This window comes from Meriones unguiculatus, chromosome 10 (genome assembly GCF_030254825.1).
Source record: "Meriones unguiculatus strain TT.TT164.6M chromosome 10, Bangor_MerUng_6.1, whole genome shotgun sequence".
NCBI classification, from domain to species: Eukaryota; Metazoa; Chordata; class Mammalia; order Rodentia; family Muridae; genus Meriones; species Meriones unguiculatus.
Genome location: NC_083358.1, coordinates 44,354,796 through 44,373,953, shown reverse-complemented (window position 1 = coordinate 44,373,953; position 19,158 = coordinate 44,354,796).

Below are 19,158 nucleotides of genomic sequence, written 5' to 3'. Positions count from 1 at the left end.
CAGATTTCCCAGTACACTCCTGTCTACTCCATGCTTTCCATTCAAAATAAATAACATAGTCCCATCTAGGAGTTAGGGCTGGTCCTATCTGGCTACTGCCCTGAGACTTCTGGGACCTCCAGGGAGGAAAGTAGTAAGCATGGCATTTAGGTGCTAGCTACACATTAAGAAAAATAGAAAATGATAATAAGAGGACACATAATTTTAAAAAACTAGTCATTTTTGAAACAGATAATCAGAAGTGTCTCAGGATGCCTGTGCTGATGGGGACATTGGTTTTTTTTTTTTTGTTTGTTTGTTTGTTTGTTTGTTTGTTTGTTTTTCTTGTGCTGGATGAGAAACTCTTAACTGTGATTGATTTGAGTGAGGCTGGAAAATGCAAGTCCTGACTGGGCTCAGCCTCTCCTGTACAGAGTAAGATGCTCATGAGAGCACCCCCAATGCTGGAACCCAGAACAGTCTCAGACCAACTACAGAAAGCTCACATTTACCCAGCTGTTGTCAATAGGGCGGCTCCGAGTTACTCCAATGCCCTCTTTACAGGATATCACTAGTGATTAAGAGCATCCTCGCTGTCTGCTAAGATCCAGTCTTCCAAAACTGTATCGTACATTTCTTATCCCAAACATAAAATTAGCCTTATCTTTAATAAGTGGTATGTGGAGATGCAGGCCTATGAAGTCACTGTTTCTAGACTTTTCCATGGTACTTGCATTTTTATTTATGGGAGAGAGGAAGAAGAGAGAAAAGGTGAGAGGGGTACAGGGAAAGACAGGGAGGAAAATTATCTCATGACTTTAAACTGATATTTCAAATTAAAACTCAGTTATCTGTTTAACCACCTCCCTGCAGCACCCACAGCTTCCCTGTCGTGTTATGATGAGAAATATGAATCACAAGGACACAGAATGATGAAATACAAGTGCCACATCTACAAACACTCGGGTTTCCGAATTTACTACTACAATAACAAAACCCCATGCTGCTCCCCACAGTGAGGGTGAAGCCTCTTCTGCTGGACTCCCCAGCCTGAGGGAGTAGAGTCTGTGATGTTTGCCCTTCTACAAGATCCCAGGCCGCCTTCTGCAATGTTGAATCATTATTCAGACCAAACTCAGTTTGCAATATATACATATCTCAACTATAAATTTATATAATATATAAATAAATATGTATGATTTTAATTATGCAATTCTATTGTACATTATATAACTGTATACTTTAATTATAAAAATAAATTTGTATCCTTATTTAAATTTATAATATGTGAATTTATATGAATATAAAGAAATAGAGCTTACATCTAAAAACAATCAAAGAAATAGTGATATGGAAAGAAATTACCACTCTAGTTGGTGGTGTGAACCTGGAAGAATGAGGCCTAAAGATGAGGCAGACTAAAGTCTCATGCAAGAGCCAACTTTATTCAGAGCATCAGACAGTTTATACTCTGAGGGTTAAGAAGAGTCACATCAGCTGGGCAGTGGTGGTGTGTTTCTTTAATCCCAGCACTGAGGAGGCAGGTGGATCTCTCTGAGTTTGAGGCCAGCCTGGTCTACAGAGTGAGTTCCAGGACAGCCAGGGCTAAAGAGAAACCCTGTCTCAAAAAAAAAAAAAAAAAAAAAATCAAATAAATAAATAAATAAATCCTCTCAGGAAAAAGCTAATTTCATACTGGGTCTCAGGGTATTTACCCAACAAGTTTTCTAATCCAAGCCTAAGTCAAAGGTAGATGAAAAAAAGTGGATGTCATAAGCACAATCTAGATGCAGAAAGAGAACTCCAAAGATTTCCCATTAAGTTAACTGCACTATGCTCAGACTTTTGTTTTAAAAACTACCATTTAAAAGGAATGGAAACCATAAACAGTGTACCTTATAATTAAAAGTAAAATGCAGAGAATTTTATCAAATATTTAAAGAACAAAACAGCATTATACATACAGAATCACCTAAGTGTATGGCTGTAACACTAACATTTGGGAGGCTGAGTGAGACAAGAGAATTGCCTCAAGTTCCAGGATAGCCTGGACATACAAGACTTTGTCTCTCTCCCATTGCCACACACACACAACACACACACACACACACACACACACACACACACACTTCCCAGGGAACTAACAAGTGAGTTCAGTAAGATCATAAGATGTAAGACCAGCATAGGAAAACCAGTTATGTTTCTGTATGGTGGCAATAGACACTGAATTGTCAGTGCCTATTGTAGTGCCTGTTGTAATCACATCAAAACAGAAAGTTAGCCAGGCATGTCACCCTCCTTTGATGCCAACAGAGACAAACGCAGGTGGATCTCTGAGTTTAAGGCCAGGTTGATATGCATATTGAGTACCAGGACATCCAGGACTACATAGGAAGAGCCTGTGTCAAAAAGGGGGACAGGGGAGAGTTAAAGTTATATGTACATGCAACAAATTATGCACAGCACTTACATATGAAGAGTTTAAGTTAGCCTGGGTGACTCCATTTTGAAATAAGAAGCTATCTTGACCGGGAGCTGAACTCAGGTACCAGGAAATATCACAGAATGTGCACCTAGCAGAAAACAAAATTAGCTCTCCAAGCAATAGCCTCCAGGAAATATTACAGAATAAACGTTTAGCAAAAAATAGAGACAATCTCCCTGGCAATTGTGATTATGTAAACGGTCACCTCTCCCCTACGGCTTTTACCCAATTCTGTAACGTCAAGGCATGAACCCCTCTGTTGCTGTCATGGAAACCCCAAGCTTACAGTCTTTCCCTTTAAAAACCCTACTCACTCAGGGCTCAGTGTTCCACTTCTCTACCACTGTGTCAGTGAGACTTGGGTCCCGAGTTCAATCGCTCTGGTAATAAAGCTCTCTTGCTCTTGCATTGAGTTGTCTCCTGGTGGTCTCTGAGTGATCCTGGCATTACACATACAGTTCTACAAACTACAAATTATGGTTGAAAAAATCCTCAAAGGGGACTGAAGAGATGGCAGAGTAGCTAACGGTGCTTATTGCAGTTTAAAACAGTTTTCAGGGATTTGTTGTTGTTCCCTCAGGACAATAAAAATGCTTTATTTGTTTTAAATTTTTAATTGCTTTTAATAAACTTTCTAGACTGCTTTCTTCAGCTAACAACTTATCTCTCAAAATATGACTTAATATTAAATCAATAACATAAATATTGAGAAAAGTGTGGTGAAGTTGTCCTGCATTGCTAAAACTGGCTAAACATACCAAGAAGAAAGAACCTTAAAGAGTTTTTTTCCTACCTTCATTTCAATATTATGTCTACAAATATGGTCTTATATCAGGAAACACAGTTTCCAATACAGAATCTGTAAAAAGAATATTCAAACTAAATGAATCAGACCATAGCTTGTGTGCCGGATAAGCCCTGCCGCTTGTAAAATAAAATTTTATTAGAACACAGACTCATTTGTTTATTCAGTCATGAAAGAGATATGTAACCACAGTCAAGACTCTCTTCCTGGCCCTTTACATGGGGGAAAAAAACGTGTCCACACTTAGTTTAGAATGTGGCCACAGACCATACTCCTTACTGAATATTTTTCAGCCAGTTCATTCAAAAATGGGGAAATGGTTCGCTTCACATAACTATTTTTTTAAAAAGCACAGAATTGTAGTTGCACTATCATTGTAATGATATAAAGAAAAGCAATTAAAGAGACCAAGCGGATGTGGACAGAGCTGGAGACAGTCTGTTTGCCTTGTATGTGCAATTCGTGTAACTGAGTCTGGTTTACTGTCCAGACAACCAAATGGCCTGCAGGGGTGCTTAACGAAATGTCAGCACTGATGATCTCTGTCTTCTGCTTTTTTGGCTTACATTAGCATACACTTTCAAAATATAAAGGAGATACCAATTTAAGAATTAAAATATCACTGAGGTCCTCAGTCTTGCATAGAGTGAGTGATTCTATATCATACTGGGATCATGGCTGCCCAGGGAGAACACCCACGAACTCCACTCTGAAGTGTGTGTGGTTGGAGGGGTTTTCTCGTTTTCACTTTTCTCTTGTGTGAAGATAAATGCCCTTCTGTTTCTGGGTCCCACCCCTTTCTTAAAAGAAAAAGGTTGGAGTGACAGCTCGGTGGTTTGCTCTTGTAGGTTTGATTCCCAGCATGCACATGGTGACTCAGAATCATCTGTAACTCCAGTTTGTAGAAGAATTTTAATTCAGAACATGGCTGCTCTGACAAGAGATCGTATCCAAAGACCTTCCAGGTCTGTGTTATCTGGCTGAAATACAGACATGCCTTTAATTCCAGGGGACAAAGGCAAACAGATCTCTAAGTTCCAGGCCAGCCTAGTATAGAGCAAGTTTCAGGTAGAAAAAAGCTTAGGTCCAGGTGTGGTGATACACACCTTTAATCCCAACACTAAGGAGACAGAGGCATGCAGATCTCTGAGTTCTAATCAGTGCTTTTCAGTCAGTTCAGTTGAGTCAGTGAGTTGAGAGGCAGTGCAGCGGAGTTGAGTTCCTTGTATTTCAGTTCATGGAATTCAGAGGCAGTTTTACTGGGAGGGTTTTACAGAGAGAGGATGAAGACAGAACAGGCTAGATACAGGTGATGAGAGAAGGAGCCATTCTGTTCAATTAGAACAGATTGCTAAAGTTAGATTGAGGCCAAGCAAAGCAATTCAGTCGGAAGCTGAGAGAAGCCAGATTGATTCTAGTCAGCTTGGAAAGAAGTTTGAGCCAGAGCACTTGAACCACCCAGCCAGAGTTCAGAAAGAACTAGAAAGGGTGAACGTATTCAGCAGTAAGCCTCAGAGGCTGAAAACATTCTAGGCCTAGATGAGACTATACAGAGGCTGGAAGCTTCCAGGACTAGGCCTAGGTTAGCAGATGGAGAGGACAATTCCATCAGCCAAATAAAAGTTACTATCACACCAGATCCAAGGAATATGATGCCTTCTTCTGAGCTCTGAGGACATTGCACATACATACATAGTGCATATATGTAAGCAAAACATTCACACATATAAAACTGAAAATAAATTAGAATAGAAAAAGGAAAGAATTTTGATAAGGCCAAGAAAAAAAGGCAATGTAGTCATTCTGAAGTGTGCTCCATCGCTCAGGCATGCATCCACCTCAGAGTCCTACACCAAGCTGTAGAGACAGCAGCTTGCTGCCTTTGGAACAGCACTCTATGGAATCTGTTTTTTTTCTTTTCCAAGGCAGGTGACCTGGGACTTACTATGTACCCAGGATCCTCCTGTGTCTACTCTGCAGAATTCTGGTATTACAGGTATGGGCCTCTCTCCTGGGCCAAACTACAGCTTTAAAAGGAGAAAATAAGACCTGCTTTGATTATCCTCTGTGTGTGTGCGCGTGTGTGCGTGTGTGCATGCACGTGTGCATGTCTGCTGCACACACGCTTAGCGCAATAATGAAGCCTGAAATTTTAACACATTTTCCACCCATTCTAAACATCAAGGGCTTAGCTAAAGGACTGTGTTAATTCAGAAAAGCATTAAGAGCAAAGGGAGGAACATAAGTGAGAACAAAATTTAACCAAAAGCTGAGGTCAATCAGGAAAGCTTCACTTCCCATAAGTACTTCCTTTCCTTTGCAAGGAAATTTTGCAGCATTGAACTTCCTGCAGTGCTTGGTGAAAGCAGTTACTGCTTCCCACGATCTCCTCATTCTTCAGAGGATGAAGAGGAAAGCTGATGATTTGGCTCCAATTAAACCCAACTCACTTCAATCACCAGGCTTCCAGGATTCATTAGCAGCCTGCTCACCCGCCCCTGCAAAGACTCGTCACAACCATGAAAATCAGATACTCGTAAACAAACTAGAAGCAGAACTGTGAACAGAAGAAAGCAATGGCTACATTCATTACTAACCCATTTGGCTTTGTGAATCACTTCTCATTTCTCAATCCCAGGAACAAATTAAACCCAATTTCCTTTCTGGGACCAGCAGCCATACTTAAGAGCCTGGCCAGTTTTCTCTACATCTTTATTCTTTCATGAAAATTGCCCCAGTCTGGTGTGATGGCCATCCACCTGTAATCCCTGGACTCTAGGGAATCCCCGGACTCTAGCAGAAGCAGGAGGATTGCCTTGAGTATGAGGACAGCCTGATCTACATAACAAGTTCCAGGTCACTCAGGCCTACACAGCAGGAACTATATTTTTTTTTAGATTTGTTTATTTTATTTTATTTTATTTTATTTTATTTTATGAGTATGAGTATGAGTTTGCTCATATATATGTCTCTACATGACATCTACATGCCTCATGACCTCAGAGGTAAGGAAGGGGTGTTAGATCCCCTGGAACTGGAATTACAGAGAGTTGTAAGGCACCACATGGTTGCTGGGAATCGAACCTGGGTCTATCTCTAAGAACAACGAATGCTCGTAACTGGTGAGCCATCTCTCCAGCCCTTCTTTTAAGAGGCACAACCTCCTCACATATGCACACATACACAAATCTCTTGGTCTCCCATTGCCAGCAATTTGCTCACACAAACATTTCCTAATCAACAATATGGGACCAAAACTGAAAACCTGACATGACAGGATTCACTTCATCCATCAATCAACTCATATTTGCTGAGCACCTACTTTATGAGTCATGCACAGCTCTAGACTTACATCTAAAGATAAAGGAGAGACGCACACAATAAAGATAAGAAGTAAATTATCAACACATTATAAGGCAATAAGTCATATGAATAACAACAAGAAAGAGAAGAAAAATAACAGCCAGGCGTGCTGACACAGCTATAACCTGCCACTAACAAGGCAGAGGCAGTAAGATTGCTTCCAGTTTGAAGCCAACCTGGCCAACATGGAGAATTAGAAACTGGGAAGTGGGTATGAGAATAAGTTTGCATTTATCAACACTGTGGTCAGAGCAGTCAAAGTGCGTGGGTGATCAGAGACAAGACCAAGGACAATGACTGAGTCAGGACAGTTACCGTACTGCTAAGAGCTAACAACCTCCCAGTATCTCTATGACAATGCATCCAGGGCACCAAATCTGTCCTATTTTCTCTAAACCAACAGAGAAACCATTTCAAACCCCAAAGGAAATTGATCACTGCAATACATTCCCCAAAGAGCAAAGACCTTCATGCCAGTCCCACTGCGTTGCTCCCAGGCCCTGGTTCACAGAATGCGCTCAGCGTTCAGTGATTGACCAAAGATGTCCTGGTTCATATAAATAAAGCAAAATTTAAGACAAGAAAGCAATACCCTGAGTGCTTTGTGTAATTTGCTTGCGTGAGCTCCACTTTCCTGTCCTGCTCAATGGGATAAAGGATGCCTAGAATAACAGAACAAAATGCTGGCAATGAAGAAGAGAGTGTTCTTTTTTATTTTTATTTTTTATTTTATGTATATGAGTACTCTGTCTGCGTATACACCTGCATGCCAGAAGAGGGCATCAGATCCCAGTATAAATGGTTGTGAGCCAGCATGTGGTTGCCCCAAATTGAACTGAGGACCTCTGGAAGAGCAGACAGTGCTCTTAACTAGTGAGCCATCTCTCCAGCTGCAAAGAGGATGTTCTTAAAGAACTGTACCCAAGTGGTGGCACCTACGCAGTGTCAGTAGCTCTGTTCACCTTAAATCTTTTGCCTAAACACTTTTTGGAGCATCTGTTTTGTGTTAGCAGGGACTGGGCTCTAGAGTCAGGGTCTCATATACAGTGTATATATAATTATAATTATGAAGGTTTTATTACATTGGCTCACATGATTGCCTACACAGTGAAGAAACAGAGAAATGGGGAATTGTGTAACTGCTCAGATCGAGAAACTGGAGACTGCAGAACAAAAGGGAACAGTGATGCTGTCCCAATCTGAGGTTTAATGCCTGGAAGCACCTTGCAGAGTCTCTGGTGTATGTCTATTCTAAAAGGATGGAGAAGTCCAAACTATGTCTATAAAGAATGGAAACAGAAGTGTACACACCCGTTCCAGAGTGGCCAAGCTTGCACTGACTGGTTGACTCCCTCCTTCCTTTGCCTTTGCTCCATTCAAGTCTCTAGCTTATTGGACAGTCCCACACACATTCAGGGCAAGTCTTTCTGCTTTAGTGGCTGACCCAAATGTCCATTTTATGTCTCTGGAAACATCCTCATGGATACAGTCAGAAGTGTGCTTTGATAATTTTCTAGGTTCCAGTGTGGTTGACAACCTGTCCCAATCAGGCTGACAATCCAGAAGAACCATCCCAGTAGGTAAAATTCCATGGCAGACATTCCACAGCACAGTGCCAATGAACTATTGGTATTCATGTCTTTCTACATACATTTTCCCTTGAGTTGTAGGCTCAGTCTACTGCCTTACCTCTAGCAAGTAGAATGTGGCAAGCATGGTGTTATATGTTCTGACTTCATTCATGTTACTGTAATAAAATACCCTAACAAAAAGCCACTTAGGGATGAAGTTTATGTGACTCACCATTCCAGGTTCTGTTCATCAAGGCAGGAATATAATGCAACTAGACACATCACAGTCAAGAACAGAGACAAATAGATGAATGAGTGTTTACTCATGTTCAGCCCTCTCTTTACACTTAATAATCTGCAGGATCTCCCTGACCAGGGAATAATGCTGCACACAGTAGGCTGTTTTCCCACATCAACTAGCATGAGTAAACAAAACAAACATGTTCATAGGCCATGATCGAAACAGTCCCTCATCGAGACTCTCTTTTTGGGGTAATTATAGACTGTGTCAAGTTGACAATTAAAACTAACCATCACATGTCACTTCTTAGAATACATTACAAAAAGTCTGCAATTTCCACCTTGTCCATTCTCTCTTCATTTTGATCTAGTGCTGAAAAAAGAGACCAGTGAGTGATACTATGGAAGTGCTCATACGATAAAGAACTGATAGGACAATATGTGTCTGTGTGCCTGAAACAAAGGCACATAAGCCATGACAATTCCCTTCAGGTAGCTCAAAGTACCTAAATACTTTGTAGATAATAAGTGGATCTTGCTACTGGATCTAATATGCAGTCATATTAGAGTTTGTCATGATAAACATGAGCTCTTTGGTTTTGCTTTTGTTTTTTTCTTCTTCCTCTTTTAAAAATTTCTGCTTCTCTTTAGAACTAAAGAGTTCTCAAGCCTCTGAGAGCTACTCTGTACACAAAAAGATTAATAATTCTGTGAAACAGAAATAGGCAACTGTGAATACAAACTCAATGAACTGAGGTTTCAGATGCAGCAGAAACAAGACGAGACCTCTCAGCCCACTGCAAAGTCCTAGAAGAGATGTGACTCCATGATCCTGTGTTCTAACTTGTGAGTCTCACTATTACTGGAACACATTGTGTTTTCTCACAATTCTATAACATTGCCATGATTTTTCCTCAGTGAAATGTTCTATTGCTTTCTACCAATCCCTCCAAGTCTATTTCAATGCTGAGAAAGTTTCACAACTCCTAGACAGGGCTAGCACTTCCTTTTCAAAATATTTCTTCCATTCTGTGTACCAGGTGATGGCAGAAAACCCAGAGGATGACCCAGAAAGCCATGGCAGGGAAGCCATATTGGGCAAGCATTCCTCACTGAACAACTTCCTGGAGCAGAGATTCCCCTGTCCTGCCTTGCACTGTGACATGGTAATTAAAAATCAGCCTTTATCAAATGAACCCTGTAAATTTTCTCACTATTTGTTAGAGCCATTGGCTTATTCTTACTACTCAGGAATACCTGTAAGAAGCCCTACAGTGGGCTTTCAGGAAACACTGTTAGCCTCTAGAGAGCCTTTTAAGTCATCATTACATCTTTCAAAACCTTGCAATTTGGATCACCTTGGTGCAACAAGCAACCTTGAAGGTGTAGGTGACATCTACCTTCCAGGAGCAATCCTCCTTTTTCAAAGCTTCATCTTAGAATACTAAAAACTCCACTGAGTTCAAGTTTTGAAAGAATAGAGACCTATAAGAGATGTCATTGGAGTGCTGGAGCTCCTCTCACCATGTTTATGCCTGTCGCTCCCAGACACTGCGTCCATATGCCCTCATGATAGTTCTTGGCTGGGCCTGCCTGACCAGCAGGGAAAGTCACATCCTTCCAGAAAGGATGACCTTAGAGCTCACTGTCTTCTGAGTTTGAGAACCATCCAGACCTTGTAATGAAGTGACAGAAAAACAAGGAGATTTATGATATGGAAAGGAAAGAAGCCCCTTTACCCAACAGTTCATTTGAGCTCTCTGAACTGACAGGAGGGATTTCAGCACAATTGTCAGCATTTGCTGTGAATATCTTTCATGTATAGATATTTTATGTTAAAGCAGTAGTGAAGCAGGCTCAAGACCTAAATGCATATGACCTTGGTCAGGGATGATACCTTGTTCCTGGATACTTTCCGAGAATCCTAAACAAGACAATTAAGGCACCAGGTCAATGCACTTAACGAGTTTAAGAGCAAAACAAATACAAACATTGTTAGTGATAGCAAGCAAAGGCACTTAGAAGTTACTAATAGTTTTTTGTGAGATGCCACGATGACAACAGATATAGAGACAAAATATACCCAGATGAATGTACAGTGTAAGGACATCCTTCTTACTGAGGGGGGAGGGAATAATTAACAAAATCAAGCACAAGGGAAACCAACAGAATATGAAAGGTCTTCCGGTAGCTCATCTGTAGGAAAGCACTTGAGAAGGCCAAAAAAGTAAAGATGTTTTTGTAGTTTTCCCAAGAAAAGTAAATTATGGTGACATGTTTAAGTTTGTTTAGATCTCTCACAGGATTGTGTCAAATGAAATCGGCAAGCCCTAATTAAATGGGGAGGAGAACAGCAAGCCAGCTCCTTCATGAAGTCAGGACTTCCCCTGTGCTTGCTTCAAGGGTGTTTAGAAAGCTTTGCTTTGCTGATTTATCCACCCCCTCACACTTGGGTGGAAGTAACAGCCCCTCCAATTTATCTGAGGTAGGAAGACAATGTTCCAAACACTCAGTGCCCTCATAAATGCATATTCTTTCCTCTGCCTTCATTCTGGCTCTTTCCCACAATTCTACTGGTAGACAATGTGGAATGTCCCTCCTCTTCCCCTGGGATTGGCTGCCAGGGTCAGTTTGAGCTTACGTAGGTCTACTGTAAAACAGTCCTAGCACAGTGGGAAGCATACTCTCCCTTGCTACTCTGTCATCAGACTTGCCCTATGTTAGTGTTTTTATTCCTGTAATGAAACACCATGACCAAAACAACTGGGGTAAGAAAGGATTTATTTGGCTCACACTTCCCACACCATTGTTCACTGCCAAAGGAAGTGGACAGGAACTCAAGCAAGGCAGGAACCTGGTGGCAGAAGCCGATACAGAGGCCATGGAGGGGTGCTTCTTACTGTCCTGCTTCCCATGGCTTGCTCAGCCTGCCTTCTTATAGAACCTTGGACCATCAGCTCAGGAATGGCCCCAACCACAATGGACTGGGACCTCCTCATCAATCAGCAATTAAGAAAATGCTCTACAGGCTGGCCCACAGCTCAGTCTTATGGAGGCATTGTCTCAGTTGAAGTTCCCTCCTCTCCAATGACCATAGTTTGTGTCAAGTTAGCATAAATCTACCCAGCATACCCTGGATTCACAATGCCCAAGTTACCTGTGCATGAAAAGCACCTTCCTTCCTGCTTGCCACTCTCTCACCACAAAACTCAAATGGGAATTTATGGAACTGTCAAGAAGGGCCAAACCTCCAGACAAACCCAACACTCTCACAAAGACATATCATTTCATTGCTGTCCTCCCAGGTTCTTCCTCACACTTGATGCCACAACCAGCCTTGTTTCCACCATTGCACTATCATCACTCTAGGCCAATTAAATCCCCTAACATTAGAATAATGCTCTGAATGATGTGAGCAAGTTCTTTTGTGGTAGCATCGGTTTAGCTTAGTGATAGTTTCCAGTTACTACTGACCTTCATCAAGCCTCACACACTCTCTCATCTAGAGACACATTACTATTGTCAGCTCAAATGATGTTCTCTATGCCCAGCTTTAAGCTGGTGTGTCTGGGTCCCTGAGTTAAAGGAATTTGCTCCAAGCGCAATGGTCCTTAATGTCAAAGTTTGGTTTTGTAAGCTTCTCCTGCTATCCACGGTCACCCCCTTCTTTGGAGACCACACATTAGGTGTTACACTTTTCCCAGTATGGGGTTTGTCTCCAAATGGGATATGTTCCCAATGATGCTGCGCAATGGCAATAACTCCTGTTTGTTTCCCCTACGATGCACCTGTGTGTTCCCTTAAACTTCTCAGGTAGGGGACCAGTGGGGTGGCAGGGGACAGAAACAGAGAAAGGGACAGACAGAAAGACAAGAGAGTCAGAGATAAGACTCTGTGGCACTTCCTGGAGATTTTCAGCAGAAGCACAACATCAAATATGAATCTACATATAGGAAATGTATGAGAATGGCTGAGATCACATGGAAAGAGATGCAAAAGAAAAGGGGAGGCTGGATGGTAAAACCTTGGTGACTGCTTAAAACTTTCAATGAGCAGGTATACAGAGAAATAAGAGTTAAAGCTGAAAAGATGTGACCAGAGGTACAGGTGGAGACAAGGAACGCAGACCCGTGAAGAGCCTACTGTCCCTAACACAAGGAGCTATTTTAAAAATAATTTATGAGAAATACTGTTTAAAAATTCTTACTTGTTCTCAACCAAAGAATGTGTAACCAACGTATCATTTCCAAAATGCTTCACTGAGCTTAATTTTTTTTAATAGGAATGTTGTATTCTCTTGGAAATGGACCAAAAATTCATAGGAGAAAAAAACAAGAGAAAATGTTATTTTGCTATATGGTTATAAAATATGTTTGGAAAATGAAAGGACTCCTGGTTTTCAAGTGTAACCATGATTACCTGATATATGGAGCACAACACAAACATTACTAAAACAACTAGCAAAAGCCAGATGTGATGGCACTCACCTACAATCTCAGCACCTGGAAGGCAGAGGCAGGGGGATCTCTGAGTTCAAGGCCAACCTGGTCTACAAAGCAAGTTCCAGGACAGCCAGGACTACACACAGAGAAACCCTGTCTTGAAATAAATGAATGAACAAGCAGCAACAACAAAACAACTAGCAAAAATACATTTATGGCCTGGCTCTTTATACAGTCCAGGGGGTGGGGCCACCTACAGGAGAAGGTGTTTCCACTTCAGTTAACCTAGATGATAACCTCAGAACAGAAAATAGTATCCCTTTACAAACTGTATATTGTAATACTCATTTTAAACTCTACTTTATCTGGGGTTCCTTAAAACCTCTTTCTTCCAACCCCCCAACCCTAGGTAGGAGAAAGAATAGTGAGGAAAGGGGGCGCAGACCCCTTTACTTCTCCAGACCATTTAGGGTCTATGGGTTTTTGGGAGACTGTAACAACCTCCATCACAGCAAGCTGTCTCCTCCAAGCCACTGCACTGTGTCTGTTTGTCTGTCTGTCTGCTCCAAACTACCACACTATCCATCTCTGGTTTCTCCAAACTGCCAAACCTTCTCTTTCTGGGTTCTCAAATTTATATCCCTCAGAGTCCTAGACCCTGCCCCTCTCCATGCTGCTGCATGAGGCAGGCCATTACCAGCTGGCAGAGACCATGTCCCACAGGAGGCAGTTATCAGCTGTGGACAAACTAAAGCCCAAACTAAAATATTCACTTGGGATTAAAACAAAAACATATTTACATAACATAATTGATTTTTTTAAGAAACCAAAACTCCCATTACAGGATATAGCATAACTTGTAGCAGTAATGAATGCAAAGGCCACACCAGGTTTTTTCTAAGCCACAGGAGCCAAAGCTGTATGTGGCAGGCTATTTATCGCTGCCCTCCACCACCAGCACCCCCATTACAGTAAAAATTTAATGCTTACTCGGGAAGGCTGCTAAACAACCACTGTACCCCTCAGCTAGTCTAGAGTTAAGCTTAGCCACTAATTCATGTTCTGACCAAAGTTGAGAACAGCTATCTAATAATTTCTCTGTTACTAGCTTAAAGGAAAAGTCACTGATCTTGGTCTTCTCTTTATTTCCCATGGCTGGAACAAAGGCTGTTTTAGTTTCTTTTCATGTTCTATGATAAAATGCTCTGACAAAAGTAGTTTGATGGCTATGAGTCTCGGCATCTGCTTTAATACCCTGCTGGGTAGAGTCTTTCAGAGGCCCTCTGTGGTAGGCTCCTGTCCTGTTCCCTGCTTTCTCCACTTTCCAATGTCCGTCCCATTTGCCTTTCTGAATGAGGATTGAGCATCTTATCCAGGGTCCTCCTTGTTGCTTAACTTCTTTAGGTGTACAGATTTTAGTATGTATAAGTGGATTTTAATATCCACTTATAAGTGAGTATATACCGTGTGTATCTTTCTGCTTCTGGGATACCTCACTCAGGATGATCTTTTCTAGATCCCACCATTTGCCTGAAATCACTTCCCTCTGAGGGGGTGGCAGCCTTACCAGGCCACAGAGGAAGAGGCAGCCAGTCCTCATGAGACCTGACAAGCTAAGGTCAGATGGAAGGGGAGAAGGAGCTCTCCTATCAATGGACTGGGGAAGGGGCATGGGAGGAGAAGAAGAAGGAAGGGCGAGATTGGGAGGGGATGAGGAAAGGGGCTACAGCTGGGATACAAAGTGAATAAATTGTAATAAATAAAAAATTAAATTGTAATAAGTAAATAATTTAATTAATTAAAATATTTTTTAAAAAGTAGTTTGCTGTTACAAAGACTGATTCTAGCCCCCAGTTCAAGCACACCGTCCAACAGGGTGAGGCAGTCCAATCAATAGGTGCTTGAAGCCACTGATCACAATGGCGTCTAAAGGCAAGAAGCACAGTAAAATATAACAGATCTCCTTTTTATACAGTCCAGGGGGTGGGGCCACCTACAGGAGAAGGTGTTTCCACTTCAGTTAACCTAGATGATAACCTCAGGCAGAAATCCCCACAGGCCACTTTCGCCAACAACACAACAACACAAGATTTCACCAACAAGACAAAGGTGATCAGCTGTTACAGGAACCATGCAACAATCCGGCTCTGACTTCAGCCTAGGTTGCCAAAACATTATGAGAAAGAACTTATACTCATACTTGCTCAGCCATCATCAGAAAAGCTACCTCACATGGTAGATGGGAACTAACACAGAGACCCCACAACTGGACAACATGCAGAAAATGAGAGATTTTCCAACTCAGTCACAAATGGGATCTCTTCCTCAAAACCCTCTTCTCAGGGCTCAGGAAATTATGCCTAAAATGAATCAGAAAGATATGAGCCTGAGGGGATAGATAACTCCAAGGAAACAGTGCCTTCCAGACACAGCAGGGCTAGAGCACAGACTAACTCACGGATACTATGGCAGCATGCACAGGGCCTGCTCAGGTCCAGGATAGATGAACTGTCAGTATTGAAAGTCTGGATCCCACACCCAGACCAAGAATCTATCTATAACTGATACAAGCTTGCACAGGGAAAATTAGTTTTCCCTAACCAAGTCTTGCTGGGTATATAAACCATATTTACGGGCAGGCTCCATGCCCAGTCCTACACACTAACATAAAGCGAACTCAGTGGTATTTTTGTGGACTTTTTGTCTCATATTGCCTTTTGGGGGCAATTTTTTTTTGTCTTATTATTATATTATGGTTTCAATTTTAGTGTTTTTGTGTGGGTTTGTGTGGGGGTGAGAGAGAGTCTTTTGTTTGTATGGGTTTTTTTGTTTTCTAAAGAGAGAGAAAGTGACGATAAGGAGTTGGGTAGATGGGAAGAAGCAGGGAAGAGTTGGAGCAGAGGAAATTATATTATATGAAAGAATTTTTTTCAATTATAAATAAGATTTAAAGAGGAAGGACCAAAAGGACCAGACACTGGTTGCCAGTAGTGGGAACTGAAAGAGGCCTAAACACTGAACGACAGGCCCATATGAAAGTCATGGTAGAATAAGATGCTCATCTGGAAAGTTTGAAAGTCCAATAAAGGGGCGTAGTTCGCTCGGTGCATAATGCGCTTGTCACACAGGTGGTGGCATGAGTATAGTCCCTGGGTCCCATGTAAAAGCTGAAGGAGGGAGTTGATTCCACAAAGCTGTCTTCTGACCCCCATGCGGGAACAGGCACTGGCTACTGTTTATGGAAGATAACAAGTCACGTGTCTGTTTATACTCCCCTAAACAAGTCTGTTTGACCTAACTGCACCTGATGTGCCTGGTCACGTGTATGGGGGAAGTACGTGGGCAGGAGGTACATCAGGATAGACGTGGGCAGGAAGTATGTCAGAATGTGTGCTTCCCTCTGAAGTTAGAAGGTGTAAGGTGAAACATATCTTAAGCCCAGATGCAGGAGGCATAGGCAGGTGAACTGTACCACTTCCAGGATAACCTGATCTACATAGCGAGTTGCAGGCCATCCAGGGCTACATAGTTAGACCCAGCCCCCAAAATAAATAACAACAAATAGACAAACACAGTAAGCAATTTGTCCCCCCAAAAAATCTAGTCTGCATGAGTCCTAAGCCCCCACATAAAATCCAGTGATCTTATCATTAATAATTCTTATTTTAATAACAGCAAGTCCATGTGAAATACTTTGCCAATGTTTGCTTTGTAACTGAGAAACAAAAAATTGTATTTGTTATATACAACACGATATTTTGAAATCTATATGTATTGCAATGTGTTTTGCTGATAATTAATGTGTTTTCTTCAAACAGTTGTCATGTTTGTAACAAGAACACAGAAAATCCATTTGTAGCTATTTCCCAAACTCAGCAAGTTGACGGAGACTCCAGCTCAAGCTACATAGTGCACCCTTCTCTCAGGTGGGAAAGAGCAAAGGGGACAGATACTCTTTCTCTGTCAGGGATAAGAGAGGAGGCTCCCCAGTCTATGGGAGGCTCTGAGAGAGAGCCTGGGTTTCAGTGCAGTGCAGCCTGCTCCAGTCTGCTTTTCTGGCTGGGAGCCTGTTGGGGGAAGGCCAGCTGGGGGCGACAGCCAATTCAGAGAGGAGCCACAGCTGAGTCTGGGGGTGCTGAGCAGCTCAGCCTCCCTCAGCAGAGGCTCCCCTCTGTGGACAGTCCCGGGTGTGGACACCCACACCCAGAACTGTCATGGTGCCTCTCCCTTTTGACCTGGCCCAATGGAAAATGCAGCCAATGTCAGTAAAAGACATTTCTAAGAATGTTTCCATGGAAAGCTCTGATGCTAATCAATGTTGCCCATGCCAAAGCGTCCTCATTTAAAAATAAAGTGACATCACCCCTTTCTTCTCTCTCTACTATGATAACTGATCTTATGTGTCCATTTGGCTGAGCCAAAGAGACCTGATACTCAGTTAAACCTTTTTCTGAGTGTTTCTGCAGTGTTCCTGGAAGTAATTAAAAGGTAAATTTGAGGACTTTGAGTGAGGCTAATCACCCTCCATAATGTGGCTGATTCATCCAATCAGGTGAAGGCCTGGAGAGGACAAAGATTAACCTCTTTAATTAATTAATTCTTTCCAATTCATGGAAAGAAGCCTGCAGCAGATGCTTTATGCTGGTGCCGTGCTACAGGGGGGAGGGGGGGCGTGTGGAGAGGCTGCAGACCATTTCCCTCCCTCTCAGTACTGTGACTCAGAAGCTTTATAGAGTGGCTTTAAGATTCAGAGACTTTAACTGGGGTTTTATACATGGCCAAGAGGTGGAAGAAAGTCATTGTTCATAGCAGATAACTGGATAACAAAATGCAGGGTATAAACAGTATAAAACATGCTGACTATAAACAGGATAGGTAAAATGCAGTATATAAGACAGAATGCTATTTGGGCTAGTATAATAGCATATGGCTTTAATATTTCATCCCCTCCCTTATCTTCTCTCAGACCCACTCCATTCCAAACACACCCAGCTTTGTGTCCTCCTTTTTGTAACCCATTAGTGCTGCCTGAGTTCTCTTAAGTGTGTGGCCACCCACTGGAGAATGTTAGACCTATCAGAGGCCAAGCCCTTAAAGAAAACTAATTCTCCTCCTCCCAGCATCTATAAATCACAAACAGCCCTTCAGATAGGCGTGGGACAGCGTGTCCCTGGGATTCTGCTTGGCTTGGGCTGGGTCTTCTGCATGCTGTGAGTTCACATCTGCTGGGTCCAGAAACACTGCTTTCTTATAGTCATTCCCTGTCTTGGCTCTCACACTGTTTCCAAGAACATGATTTCTGAATGATACAGACCTTCAGTTTGGGGTGACGAAAACGTTCTGTAGATGATGGTAATGGTGGCCACAAAAACTCTACTTAATGACACAGAGCTGTATCCTAAATAGGACTGAGGATACATTCCTTTCTTTTTTTCTTTCTTTTAATTAGTTTGTTTGTTTTTCTAGATCAAGATTTCTCTGCATGTAGCTCTGGCTGTCCTGGAACTTACTTTATCAACCAGGCTGGCCTGGAACTCAGAGAGATCTGCCTGCCTCAGCTTCTGTGCTGGGATTACAGGTGTGCCCCACCACCACCACCACCTGGCTAAGGGGGTACATTCTATCAGGCTACCTTGTTACAATTATGTATAATAGATTACAATTCAGGGAAAGAAAAAAAACAAAGAAGGGACGGAGGGATGGTAGGTGGTAGGGAAGAACAGATCATTGGAGGGATGGAGGGAAATGAAGTTAATTAAGTATACAGACAGGGGAACTTGTAGGAAAAGGACAGTACACAGTCTCAAGACAAGGGTGTGTGTGTACACACTAGTGCTCTTGAGTGAGCAAACACTTGGCTTTTTAATCACTTTCCTCAAAGGACTGTGCTTTTCTTTTTCTTTTTTATTTTTTCAAGAAGGGTTTCTCTATGTAGCCTTGGCTGTCCTGAACTCACTTTGTAGACCAGGCTAGCCTCAAACTCACAGAGATCCACCTGCCTCTGCCTCCATGAGTACTGGGATTTCAGGTGTACGTCACCGTGCCTAGCAGGACTGTACTTTTCAACAAATAAGGATTAGGCGAAGTTTATAACTTCAGTAAATTTTCGAAGTCAAGTAAAGTCCATGGCTGGTTACCTGCTTTTCTTAAAGATATTCTTTTGCAAAGAAAACCGTAAAGCAGTTTCGAGAGGTCTACCCATCAGACTGAAGGATGAGAGAGGGTACTAATATAAAACCCAGGGTTACAAACACTCTGGTCCTGCATATGCAC